The sequence below is a fragment of the Rhinatrema bivittatum genome, chromosome 6, assembly GCF_901001135.1.
Source record: "Rhinatrema bivittatum chromosome 6, aRhiBiv1.1, whole genome shotgun sequence".
NCBI classification, from domain to species: Eukaryota; Metazoa; Chordata; class Amphibia; order Gymnophiona; family Rhinatrematidae; genus Rhinatrema; species Rhinatrema bivittatum.
The window spans coordinates 157,793,280-157,808,148 of record NC_042620.1 but is presented as its reverse complement, the minus strand read 5'-3'; positions in this window follow the sequence as shown (position 1 = coordinate 157,808,148).

Here is a 14,869-nt window from a genome sequence, read left to right as displayed (position 1 = left end):
TGTGCAGCCAAATCTCCAGTGGGCCTCTTTTGTAGGGGTGTGCATTCGTTTTGAACTTATATGTAAAACGCTACTTATTTTTTTTTTTAACTTAAAAAAGTGATGAGGCGAAAACGATCGGATTTCCAACGTATTCAACATAGCTATGTTGAATACGTTGGAAATTGCGATCGTTGATCCTAAATAAAAATTTAAACCCCTCACCCTCCTTAATCCCCCCCAAGACTTACCAAAACTCCCTGGTGGTCCAGCGGGGAGTCAGGAAGCCATTCCTCTATTCCTTTGCGAGGAGCACGTGACTTCCGCGTCACGTCGGAGTGACGCGGCCATCACGTGGTCCACCGCGGTTCCGCTCCCGGACCCTTCGTTGGACACAAACGGAACTTTTGGCCAGCTTGGGGGGGCCTCCTGACCCCCCAAGCTGGCCAAAAGTTCCGTTTGTGTCCAACGAGGGGTCCGGGAGCGGAACCGCGGTGGACCACGTGATGGCCGCGGCACTCCGACGTAACGCGGACGTCACGTGCTCCTCGCAAAGGAATAGAGGAATGGCTTCCTGACTCCCCGCTGGACCACCAGGGAATTTTGGTAAGTCTTGGGGGGGGATTAAGGAGGGTGAGGGGTTTAAATTTTTATTTAGGGAACCGGTGCACGTATGGACATAGACTCAACTTATGGAATTCTCCATATGTCATTATTGACCGAAATTGACCCCCCTTTTCGACTTATGGACTTATGAACATAAACTTTTTGTCTGCACATCCCTACTCTTTTGTAGTTAGAAGCTCGGTGTGTGCACACACATTACATTAGTGCATATCAAGGCACTGTGCCAGTGGGCACCGGGTAGTTTAGCAGACTCAAGTATACTATTGGGACAGACTGTACAACCAAATCCCCAGTGGGCTTCTTTTGTAGTTACAAGCTCGGTGTGTGCACACACATTACATTAGTGCATATCAAGGCACTGTGCTCGTGGGCAGCCAGTAGGTAATAGGTAGTGACATTAAATCCATAATGTCAGGGAAAGCTATATGTGGTTGAGTGATTGGGACTGGCAGAGGAGGCACTTCAAAAGACACTAGTGCCAGTCCCCCATTAAAGTTAAAAAAGGACCTGTTGCAATCTAAACTCTTTGGAGGGGCAAACACTGGCAGTTCTATCCAGAAAAAAAGGAAATCTAAACATGATGCATCGCCACCACCTATTTCTGACCCTGTAGCTTTGGAGGTGAGGGAAAGGGAGGCTGAGTCATGCAAGACAAAATGGTGACACCCAAAAGCAGCAGTGGGCAGCATTCTTGACTTAGCGTTGACAATGTAGCGCAGGCACTGTTTGCTTCTGATTCTGATGAAGAATCATCTTGTGTGGGATTCTCATCAGAAACGGAAGAAGTAATAGCTGACGAAGTTTTAGGAGTATCAATTAGTCCTGTCTTAGCCTCCACTTCAGTGCAGCAAGGGAGAGATGAAACTGATGATGATGAGGAGGAGGAAGAGGAAGAGCAGTCAGCGCAAGCACAGAGTGTGACTGAGGCCCCTGGCATAGCTTCTCAGGATGCACCCATTAATTCAGCTCCAGTGCCAGCATCCACCCCCAAGGCTATACAGAAGGGAGGATCACGAAAGACATCTGCGATCTGGAGCCACTTTAAAGTGATGGAGGACCCGCATTTTGCTCGGTGCAATTACTGTAGCAGGACTATTAGCAGAAGCAAGCAAATGGGACATCTATCTAATTTTGGTATGACGCATCATATGAAGAGGCAACACCCAACAACAGAACTGCCATCTGGGTTGGTGGCAGTACCAGTCAGGGGACCCCTTCCAAGCAGCATAAAGTGGTTGAAAAGGAGCAGAGTCACCCTACACCCTCAGCCCCTTCTAGCAGTCAGGTGGCAGGCCAGCAACGCCCTGACATGTGGCAGAAGCGACAACCCACCATGGAGGAAATGGGGTGGAGTGCGGTAACGCTATCCCGGGGTAGGAGGCAGGCAGCCTCAAAAGTTGTAACCAGGAGCATTGGGAAAATGATTGCCCTTGATGACCAGCCCTTGCAGTTAGTGGAGAATGTGAGTTTCAAGCATTTTCTGTAGGTCGTAGTTCCAAATTACAAAGTCCCCTCCAGAACCACATTTAGCAGAAAGGTCATCCCCAGCCTGTACAAGCAGTGTCGCAGTCGCATCCAAGCGCTGCTAGCTAAGGCACAGGGGAGTGTGCATTTCACCTGCGATATCTGGACCGCTATGAATGCTGCACACTTTTACCTTTCCCTGACAGCACACTGGTGGGAGCTGGCTGAGGCAGGGGCAGGCAGCAGCTCTATTACTGAACAAGTATCAGGGTGGAGGTGGACTTTACTGCACATCCACCTGACGGACCAGGTCCATACCGCAGCCAATATTTTAGAATGCATCAGACAGATGCTGGAGGGCTGGCAACTACACCAGTGAGACAGGAATCCTCAGGCAGGGTTCTTTGTCACAGACAATGTTGCAAACATGGTTACGGCAATAACCGAGTGGTGCTTTAAGAACATCCGATGTTTTGCACACACTCTGCACCTGGTAGTGAAGTCAGCTCTGGGGTTGGAGTCCAATGATGAAGAGAATGAATACCTGCAAAGCTTAATTCAGACATGCAGGAACATAGCAGCACACTTCCACAGAAGTGTGAAGGCGGGGCAGGTTCTCCGACAAAAGCAGACTGATTTGGACATGCCTCACAAGCGTCTCATTCAAGACATTGCCACCCGGTGGAATTCCACCTTTATGATGCTGCAGAACTTACTGGAAGCGCAGACACCCCTTCATGAACTTTCTGGTTCAATGGACATAGGTGTGCAGAATCCCCTAGGGCATCATGATTGGTTAGTCATGAGTCAGCTGGTAAAAATCCTGCAGCTCTTCAAGGATGTCACAGAGGAGCTGAATTCTAGAAGTGCCACGTTGGCTGACATCATCCCTATTGTTAATGTCCTGGATGAAAATTTGGAGGCCTTTAAACAGGGAGAGGGAATGACAGTTGAGATGCTGCATTGTCTGGACATTTTGCAGCAGCAGGTGGAAGACAGATTAAGGCCTTTAAAAGAACAGAACACATACATGCTCACTACAGTCTGTGATCCCCATGTGAAAGGGAAACTCTCCCTACTGTTTGATTGTCTCCTATTGGTGAAGGACCTGCTGTTAGCAAAAGTCCGTAAACAGGAGCGCCATAGGCAGAGACAGATTAGACATGCAGCAGAGGAGGAAACAGTGGGCACTTCTGAGAGTTGTGCTAGCCCAAGCAGGAGCAGCACTCTGTCAGCAATAGCTAGTACCTCCTCCTCCTCCACTTCAGAACAGCAAAGACATGTTGCCCATAAAGTTTCATCTTTTGTGCTATGGGCTAGAGAGAAAGCAGCTGGCATGAGTGACTCTCAGCCCACCCAAGCAAAGGAGACATCAGCACAGCTGTCAGTGACAAGGTATCTCTCAGAGCCCACAGAGAACATGCAGACAGATCCGCTGGCATATTGGGCACACAAGTCCACTGTCTGACCAAACCTAGCCAAAGTGGCTCAGCGATATCTGTCATGTTCAGCAACCAGTGTGCCCAGTGAACATGTCTTTTCAATGACAGGGGATATCATACGGGCGACATCGCCCGTATGACATAGTGAGGGCAAAGGTAGCGCCGGCGCCATTTTGAAGATTGGCAATACGACCCGCATGCAGGAGGTCGCTCCCGGACCCCCGCTGGACTTTTAGCAAGTCTTGTGGGGGTCAGGAGGCCCCCCCAAGCTGGCCAAAAGTCCCTGGAGGTCCAGTGGGGGTCCAGGGGCCATCTCCAGCAAGCGTGACGTTGGGATCCAGGAAACAAAATGGCGCCAGAGCTACCTTTACCCTGTCACATGATAAGGGCAAAGGGCCACCGGCGCCAATTCTCAACGCAGTCATGGCTAGAGAGAGAGAGAGGGCGATCTCGTCGGGACTCCCCCACTGGACCCCAGGTAATTTAAAACATTTTGGGGGGGGGGAGTTCGGGAGGGTGGGGGATCTCTTTTAAAGGTTTGGAGTGGGTTTTAGGGTTTTTTTGGTGTGCCGGTTTTCTCGCGCCCTATTTAACGATACAATACAAATGCCCCTGACGATAAATCGAGGGCTTTTGTATTGTATCTGCACTCTAACAATTTTGGACGGTTTTAAAATTATCTGACGATAATCTGACGATAATTTTAATCGTTCAAAAACGATTCACATCCCTAGTAGTTATATCCAGCTTTAAAACCTGTGTGGCTGTGCATTACTCTATCACATTTGACAATAGGAGCTGCTCATTATCTTTAATTCTACCCAAACTTCTCCCACTTGCATAACTAATGTGACATTTGCATATTAGCATGTGTTGCACTATTTAACATGAAATGATAAATGACCCAGTTAACTGAATAGCACTGAATACTGGTATTTATTCAGCTAAGGGAGTTATTTATTAAACTTTTTTCCCCCAGACACAGGATGGGGATAAAGCCTTAGTAAGCCATATAACATAATAGCACTGGCTTCACCTGAGGCAGGCACGAAAGTGACATCACTTTGGTGTCTGTCATCCACGTCTGTGGTTGGTTCCATTTTTAAAGCTACCACTAACCAGGGCAAGAATAAGAGGGGGTCTCTCCTGCCTTTAAGACCACTGGGAGCCCTCATGATGGAGTTAGTGGAGGCAAGAGACCTCTCCAGTCCTGGTATTTGATCCATGGGATGGACAGAAGGTCATCTGTGGTCCTGAGTGGGCTCAGCTAAGCCCATACGAGTATGCTCGTCTATCTTGTTTTCTTTAGCAGTAGGGAAGGGAGAGTGGAAGTAGTTCAGATAGGGCTATGGAGGCCCCAGTTTTCTACTTTGGGAGCAGAGCAGGGTTTAGAGAGGGCCATGAAGGCCATTTATTTAAACAAATATGAAAATACCCACATCTTTTCAGGCATTTTCATCAGAGGATATTTTTAGTTTATTCCATTTGAACATACTGGAAATGGCCTCATTTGTTGTTGTTGAGGTTTTTTTGCATTGGTTTTTAACAAAAGCATCTGCTTGATTTTAATAAGAGATAGTTTACTTTGTGCAGATATGGGACTGCAATTAAACTATATGTATTTATTTAGTTATTTATTTACATATTTATTTAATTTGCAGATTGCCTCTCCAGCCTTGAGAAGGTTGTTCAAAGCAGACATTAGTTGTATAAGATTTGCTGATAAGTATATTTACAACTGTTTTTGATAATATTGGTTTCTTTCATCAATTTTATGTCAACGACTCTCTACACTTCCATACCTCCAATAGACCCACCAGATCTGCATACAATGGTACATTACACATTCCCCTACTAAACCCACCCGCCTTACTGCCACAAAAGAAAAAGAACTATCCAAAGCAGGACCCTCAAACTGGAATGCTATGCCCCCTGACCTGCAGCTGGAACCCTGCACCCACAAATAAAAAAAAACTAAAAACCTGGCTCTTCAAACAAGTCTTTGCATAATCCACCTCTCCTTGCTCGTTTGCCCTTACCGACTCCACCGCAAACACCAAGTTGTATTTTATTAACATTGTTTACTCTTATTCCTCCCCCTCCCGATATACCTTGAGACTCCCCCATCTCTCGTAAATTCCCTGCTCTTTATTCTTCCTGTTCCTATTCCCGGTTTATAATGCTATAATGTTTCATGCATTTTTTGCTCCTTATCCAGATATATCATGTTATATTGCATTATGTATTTTTATTTTTTGTAAAGTTACTTTGTTTTATGTATTGTTTCTCCACCTGTTACATGTAAACCAATGTGATGTCCTTTGAATGTCGGTATAAAAAAGCTTCAAATAAATAAATAAAATAAATAAATGTTACTATATAGAATGAAATAATATTTATGATGTTAATGTGTTTGTATTAATTGTATATGCTAATTTTGGTTTGTATTGTTAATTATACCATGAAAGGCTCATTTAAAAATTGTGGTTTTCAATTCGTTGTTTATTGGGCGGAAGTGTTTTATTATTTTTCTTAATTTATATTTGAAAATATATGGTATAATCCAACTTAAAGGGTCTGGAACCATGCAAGGCGAAGCATACATTTGTAAATTTTATTAAATTAACTTTATCCATTTGCCATTTTTTGTTCCCTTACTTGCATTTTATGAGATTATACTGTATCACCAGCAGAAATGGGCAGAATGTCTGCTTTGTGCACAATTTGTTATGGAACTGACTTAAGTTGCAAATGACTTTGCAGTTACCTCTATTGTTCTGCTTTACTTTAACCACCTGCTGAAGAGAATGTTATCAATTGTCAACTAAATAGAGCTTCATCTTGAGGTGCTACACAGAAATGTTGAGCATGTTGGCAGATAAGAACCATGTGGCCTATCCAGTCTGCCCATTTCCATTTCCCTTATCACAGACTCTAATCCATCTTTCAATGCTAAACCTCAAGGAAAATGGCAAATGTACTTTAGCACTTAAAAGAAGAGGTTTTTAAAAGAAGATGACTTATTGCATTGTGTTCACTTCCCTATCTAAAACATTACATTTTCTGGATGCCAAGTTTATAAGAGCTGTTAATATAAATAGTGTGCAGTGTAAATTCATTGTTATTGCTGTGAAAGCAGAGAGAAGACATAGTACAACTAGAGCAGTTAACTCAAGAGCAACATGACAAATGAAGAAGGGATAAAATAACTGATCAAAGAAAAACTTGGAATCCAATCTATTAGTTTTATGAAAGAGAGCAATAAGGAACTAATCTCATACTATTTATAGTAACAAATATTAAATATATATTGATTGGAGTAAATCTAATATTACAAGGTATGTCTCACTCCTCCCCCCCCTTGAACTGAAGCAATCAACACAAAAAACTGGCATTGGTCCTGTATGTGTTGTGATATAGTATGCTTGCCATATGTCATTTCAAAACCAAACTCTTTAATTCATATCTTTTTAATATTTTTAAACAAAAAAAAAATAATAAAAAAGAACCCAGAAATTAAATAAAACATCCAGCTACCCACTGACTGACGTGAACTGCATGGAATTTTTCCTTGTCAGACATCATATCAATCTGACTGCCATTACTAGTTTACTAAACGTGTCAATAGCACTGTTCAGAGAATAGGGAATTCAGCCAAGTAAAAACTCAGTCAAAAATAATAACAGCAATATGAGAAAAATAGGGAATTTGATTTTCCAGAGGGAATTGTGATAGATTTCAGTATTTTGTGAATGTTGTCTTAAGAATAGAAACATGTCTATGTGCAACTGGTCTCTGTTTCACTATTGTAAATAAAGACATCGGTTGACAGTTTCTGTCATTTTTTGATATTTTATTTGAATGTACTTCACCAGTTTGAGAAATGGCTAAGAGATTTGTTCTACTGAAAGTTGCACTTGTTTTCTACCTTGGAGAACTTACCTGAATTTAGACTAATCCTTTTGACTATTTATAACCTAATAGATACATTTTCAAAGGCCCACGCATGTAAATTTTGGAGTTTATGCACCTGGCTGGGCCTTGCACACACTGTGCACTTTTTACAACAGGCCCAGCCATGGACGTAAACCACAAAACGTGCACAAGTGCCAGGCCTGTCAGAAGAGGTGAGGGGGCAGGCCGGGACAGCACTATTAGCTGCTGACCCAGGGAAGTGCGCACCGGCAGATGGCCGGCGCATGGAAGTTCTACTGCTCCGACGGAGCAGTAAGTAAAAAAAACAAAAAAATGGGTAGTTCGGGTTAGGTTAGGGGTCAGAGAGGAGAGGGGAAGAAGTAGGACGGGTAGGGTTAGGGATTGAAAAGTTCCCTCCCAGTCTGCTCCTTAATTGGAGCGGACTGGGAGGAAACTGGGAGAGGCCCGATTGCTTCGCCGTGCGGTTTACTAAAATTCACCGCCCCTGCATTCGCCACCCGCACATGCGCGCACGGATTATAAAATCTGTGTGTGCATGTGCGCATGGCCAAGAGATTTTATAACATGCACGCACCGGTGCGCGCATGTTATAAAATTGGCATGTCCATGTGCGTGCACGTTCCTTTTAAAATTGACCCCTAAATGGGTGCATTAGCCCAAGCAGTAGTGGAATTGATTAAAAATATATAATTGCTAAGAAAATCTTTGTCTACATAAAATTATATCAGGAGCAATTTATACTCATAGACATGAGATTTAACTTCAGTCACAAAGGTGTGACTGAAGCTTCCATAAGAAACTTCATGGATGGACTGGATGGAACAGTTGGTCTTTTTCTATCATCAGTACTATGTCACTGTGACATATGTATAGTTGTTTCATTTCTGATTCCACATGTTATGAATGAGCACAGGAAATTGTTTTGTTTTGTTTAGGTTTTGATATATTTTTAGCATTTTGTTTGTTTCTTAGCTGAAGGTCCACACCATTTTGTTGTATGGCAGACACTGAAAATGGTGCTGACCTTAGGTCAGTGGGGAGCCGGCATCAATTGGGCAGGAGCCTCTGGGTATCATTCCTATTCAATTGTCAAATTCTGGTTGGGGGGAGAGGGGATGGAGGTGGGAAATAATGGAAAGAGGGCCCAGGCAAGAGTTTGGGTTTTTATTTGGTGGCGGAGGCAAGACTTTGCATTTGAAATAAAAAAAAAATCAACATTTCATTTGTTTTTCTTTTATTTCATTTTCAAAATGAATTGAAACAAAATGGGAAATTGTATTAAAATTTTGTTTCATTTCAAATGAAGCACATCCTTATCTTATGGAGGCACAACTCTTAGGGATGATGTAATTAAGCATTTTGTGATAAAGCCCACAGATAAATAGTATGCATTATTTAGCTAATTGGAATTATTTGTATGTAATGCCCAATGGCAAAATAGAGTATCCTAAAAAGGAAAAAGAAAACAAACTTTTCTGATGTTTGGTTAATCTTACTACACTGGCCTCTAAATGTTTGTGATGTTATGAAAGTGACTCTGAATATTGCATAAGATACTGTATATGAGGGATATAAATAGCGCTTCCAGTATCCTGTGATTCCATGGCTATGATAAGGGCAGCAAAATTTGGCCCTTGCCACAGAATTGGCCAGTCCTGGCCAATTTGCCTTGGGAGACAGGGGACGTGAGAGAAGTGTGGGTGGATGTTGCATTGCTTTTCTTCTCATCCCATTCCTCACTGGAAAAGAAGTGGCATTAGGAGGAGAGGAGGAGATTGGAATAAGTGTGGAGCATGAATGAGGGTATCATCACGGGTGCTTGTGATTGGAGGGTGTGGAGGATGTGAGAGAGGACTGGATGGGTTTTGGAGTGTGTGTGGAGATCTAAAGTGCTTTAAAGGGTGGATAAGGGAAAGAGAAAAAAGTAGTGTAATTAGGAGGATGGGGCTGTGGCTTCCTTTCTTTTCCATTCCTATTCCAATCTTCCCTCCTTCTCCTTCTTTCCTATCCACAATATCCCTCTTTCCTCCTTCTCTTCTTCTTCCCAATCTTCTCTCCATCTCTATCCCCAGTGCTTCCTTTTCTCCATCCTCCTCACCATTTCTGATCCCTCTTCCCTCTCCTCCTTTTATTCCATTTCCTTTTCCTCCCTAAATCCATCATCCTCTCCTTCCACTCCCTCTATCCTACTCTGCCCCTCCTGCCTAAGATTCCTTCTTCATTTCCCTCCTCTGAAATCTTTCTGAGATCTTCTCTATTCCAAATCCCAGATCTCTTCCTCTACTTCTTCCTCAACCCCAATCACTAAGACCCATTTTCCTCTAATAAAGAACCAGATAAATTAATCAAATATTGAAATATCAGAAAACACTTTATTATTATAAAGTAAAGCAGCACATTATTTAAATTGTACAAATATGCAAAATTATTCAAATTTGCCATAATTGCTGCATAGTTTTGAAAAATCTGCCATGGAATTTGCTAACTTTTACTACAGAATCTTGATAAAGGTGCCAGAATCTTGATAAATGGGGCCCTAAAATTATGCTGATAATGTATTATGCCAGTCAAAACAAGAGTCAGATGTGTAAGTGGAATAGTAGGGTCTAAATAAAAATTTTTGTTGTTTTAATGGATACACACATCCTCTGAATAATTATTTTGTTTATGTAAAGTGAATTCATTTTTATTTGTAGAAGCTGGAAAATAGTTCTTTGTCATAAATTATTCTAAATCACAAATAAGAATGAATAAGCCTTGAGTTTATGTAATAAATTTAGTGGTTCATACTGTACCAGGCATTCTTCTGTCAACATAATATCACAATCCCCAGTAGGAATACTGTCTTTCTTATCACTGTCACTAGTTTTGGCAATATTTATAGCATTTATGCTTCCTAAAATGAAATATATCAGTTTATCTCATTCAGAAAGTATCCTGTCTATATTCTGTAAAGTGTGTACTACTCCACAAATATTTTCATTTGATTTTCAATTTTGTAGTACAAGCACTGAACCCACTAATTAATGATTAAAAAAAACCAACAAAAACAGTTTATACTACTGAAAAAAAACAGTTCCCATGCTGCTTATTATCAACCAGAAAACTCTGCAATTTAATGGTAGATGCATGGCAAAAGAAAAAAATTATATGTCTCACCTGAATAGCAATTTTTGGTATTCTATAAGATTGTGGTATTCTAAAAGATTGTGCAGTTTTTGATATTCTATAAGATTGAGATTAAACATGGTTAGGTCTGTCTGGCAAACTGTGTAGAAGTAGTAGTATGAGGCCAGATGCTCCGGCTAAAGGCGTTAGCACTGTTCAGCTTGGGGAAGAGACAGTTGAGGGAGGATATGATAGATGTCTATAAAATAAAGAACTTGAACAAGACCTTGAAACCGGAGTTCCACAAGACTCTGCATTATCAGCCATACTGTTCAACTTTTACATGATTCCTCTCTGCTACCTTATTTCAGGCCTTGGCCTTACTTACTACATCTATGCAGATGACATCCAGCTCATCATTCCAATTATTTATTTATTTATAACTTTTATATACCGAGGTTCCTGTATGGGATACAGATCACCCCGGTTTACAAAAAACTGCAACTTCACACAAAGGCTGTACATAAAACAAGTGAATACAAGAACTGGTACAAAGGAACTCAAACTGAATATTCTATAATAAGAATCGGCCCAGGTGACCGCAACAGAGAAATTAATGGGAGAGTATATACAATAAAAAATAAAACGGGTGCCATATGCGGGTAAATGTTACATATGTTGAGCTGTAGTATGAGAAAATGCACTGGATGAATGTACATTGGGAACTGGACAAGACTGTTATTAAAACCAAGGCCGAAGTTAAGTGAAAGTACATTGGGAACTGGACAAGTCTGTTATTAAACCATGGCCAAATTTAAGTGTCAGGGAAAGCTTGGATGAAGAGCCAAGTTTTTAGGTTTTTTTTGAATGCCAAGGGGCATGGTTCTAGTCGTAGGTCCGGAGGGAGCACATTCCATTGATGGGGACCTGCTGTGGAAAGGGCACGCTTCCTTAGTGATGTTTTCGCTGGGGGGCATATAGTGTGCCTTTGTATGCACTTCTGATGGGTCTGAATGAAGTGTGCGGTCTCAGTTGTGTGCTTAATATGAGGGGAGAGGGGTTGTGAGTCGCTTTGTGTATAATTGTGAGAACTTTGAAAAGGATCCTGAATTTGATAGGCAGCCAGTGTAGGGTACGGAGGATGGGGGTGATATGTTCTCTTTTATTGGAGTTGGTGAGAATTCTGGCTGCGGCGTTCTGTACCATCTGTAAAGGTTTGATGGTGTTGGTGGTGAGTCCGAGCAGGAGGGAGTTACAGTAATCGATCTTGGTTAGAATGATGGATTGTAGCACCAGGCGGAAGTTGTTGAAGTGAAGGAGTGGTTTTAGCTTTCTGAGGACTTGCAGTTTGTAAAAGCACTCCTTTGTGGTGTTGTTTATACATTTATTTAGGTTTAGCTGGTTGTCCAGCCAGTCTCCTAGATCCCTGACATACGGTGATAGGTTGAGGTTTAGAATAGTAGGTTGAGAAGAGCTTGGTGGGTTGGGAAGGGCGTGATTGTTGTCTTGAGAGATGATGAGCATCTCCGTTTTGTTGGAATTGAGAACACGGTTGAGGCTGGTGAGTAGGTGCTTAATTGACTGAAGGCAATCATTCCAGTGGGTCATAGTTTTATGAAGGGATTCTGTGATCGGGATGATAATTTGTACATCGTCCGCAAAGAGGTAATAGATTTGGGAGTAACTGGCAGAGCGGGAGCAGGTAAATGTTGAAGAGAGTGGGTGAGAGGGAGGATCCTTGGGGGACTCACTGGTCAGAGAGGTTGGGTTGACATTCTTTATTATTTATCCTGACTTTAAAGAACCTATTGCATAAGAAGGACTTAAACCACTTGAGTGCAGATCCTTTGATGTCTATGTTTGCTAGTTGTTCTAAAAGTATTGAGTGTTTTACCATGTCGAAAGCTGCGGACAGATCTAAGAGAACAAAAAGGTAGGATTGTCTTTTCTCTAGGTTCAAGAGGATGGTGTCCGTGAGTGATAAGAGGAGGGATTCAGTGTTTAAAGATTTGCGGAAGTCATACTGAGTCGGGGCAAGTATGTTATTTTCTTCAAGGTATTCCGAGAGTTGCTTGTTAACTATTTTCTCCATCAGTTTGGCAATAAGAGGTAAGTTGGCTATGGGGCGGAAGTTGGCTGGATCCTTTGGTGACAAATTTGTTTTTTTTTTTAGTAGAGGTTTAAGAATTGCAAGTTTTCATTGGTTTGGTACTATGCCTTGAGTTAAAGAGATATTTATAATGTCTGCGATTGGTTTGGAAATGGTATTCGGGATGGAGATGAGAAGGTTCGTCGGTAGTGGGTCCGACAGGTGGGAGGAAGGTTTGAGTTTCTTGAGGATATTTTCTATCTCAAGAGAAGAAATGGGCTCGAAGGATTCAAGACTTGTGGTTTGTTGAGGCAGGATCACAAGCAAGGGAATGGGCGGGAGATTGACAGTTGTGAGAGGGTCAATCAGGTTGGAGATTTTTTTCTTGAAATAATTGGCCAGCTCACTGGCTTTGTTGAGTGCTTGGTTGTCTGGGATGATAGAAGGGGAAGGTTTGGTAAGTGTTGAAACATAGGAAAATAGTACCTTCGAATCAAAGATGAAGTTGTGGATTTTTTTTGCATAAAAATCTTTCTTTGTTCTGAGGATGGCGTTCCTGTAGGTGTTGAGGAGGGATTTGTAGATGGCTTGGGTCATGGTGGATGGGTTTTTTCTCCAGCTTTGTTCTTTACTTCTTAGTTCTTGTTTAAGGGACTTCAGCTCTGGGGTGAACCATTGTTCCCTGTTGTCCGGAGAGGGTTGTAGAACTTTGGAGGTGGTCGGGCAGATTTGGTCGGCAATTTTATTGGTGATATTGATCCATGAGGTGGTAGCTGTGATTTCGTCTGATAGGTCAAGATAAGTTAATTCCTTGGAGAGCTGCTCGCTGAGTAGGTCTGGAGAGCAGGGTTTCCTGAATTGGATAGTGGTTTTTGGGAAAGCTTGAGGTGGGTGCTCTTTAATCTCAAGAGCAGTGGATATGATCCGATGGTCCGACCAAGGGAATGGGGAGCAAGTGGGATTGGTGTAGATGGAGATGCTATCATTAATGAAGATAAGGTCCAGGGTGTGGCCCACTTTATGCGTGGGGCTGTTAATGATTTGTGTGATTCCCATGTAACTGAGCGAGGCAAGAAAAGTTTCACAATTCTGGGATAGTGGGGAGGCGTCAACATGCATGTTAAAGTCTCCTAAGATTATGGCTGTTTTGTTGGCATTGATATGCTTGGCTATGAGCTCTATCGTAGGCAACGGGTCTGATTCTAGGGTTCCTGGGGGGGGGGGGTGTAGATAAGGCCGATTTGTAGATGCTTGGATATGAAGAAGGAGAATTCAAGCTTTGTTGTTGTATTTATATGTTGTAAGGTTAGACCTAATCCTTTTTTTGCGGCTAAGAGGAGCCCTCCTCCTCTTTTTTTGGGTCTGGGGACTGAGAAGAGGTCGTAAGATTATGTGGGAAGCTGATAATTACTGATAATTTAGAAAAAATATTTCAAGTGACATCCATATACCTAAATGTAATAAAACAACTATTAACACAGTTGAAATTATGCATAAACATAGAAAAAACTGAAATAATACCGCTAGAAAGGAAAACAGCACTAATAGACAATAAGCAGTACTTTCAATACGAAAATATTCAAATAAATCTCGGTACAAAAATAAGAGACCTAGGGGTGTACCTAGACCCAGAACTTAATTTCAAAAGCCACATTGCCATAACATCTAAAGAAGGTTACTACAAATTATTAATATTAAGAAAATTAAAACCACTACTTAATTTGAGTGATTTTAGAACAGTTTTACAGGCTCTGATTTTTAATGGCATCGACTATTGCAACTCCCTTCTCCTTGGTTTACCATACTCCACCATCAGACCTTTGCAAATACTACAAAACTCTGCAGCAAGAATACTAACTGGTTCTAGCAACAAAATCTGGCAATAAAATCCCAGATCTGCAAGCCCTAATGGTGGAGGCGGACTTGGACATTGTTGCTGTCACGGAAATGTGGTTTACGGAATCTCATGACTGGGATACGGCAATACCGGGCTATAACTTGTTAAGGAAAGACAGAGAGGACAGGAAAGGGGGAGGAGTGGCTCTTTATGTCAGAAACAATATCCAAACAAACAATGATTTGGCTGGGAAAAGAACTCTATATGTTTTCTCTAGCAACCGTCATACATGGCCACAGTGAGCTGAGTGGCTTATATATGCAAGCTCGTGTAGCTACTGGGCTTGAATAATCATAGGTTGCAGAGAAATTTTAAGAGTGCTGACAC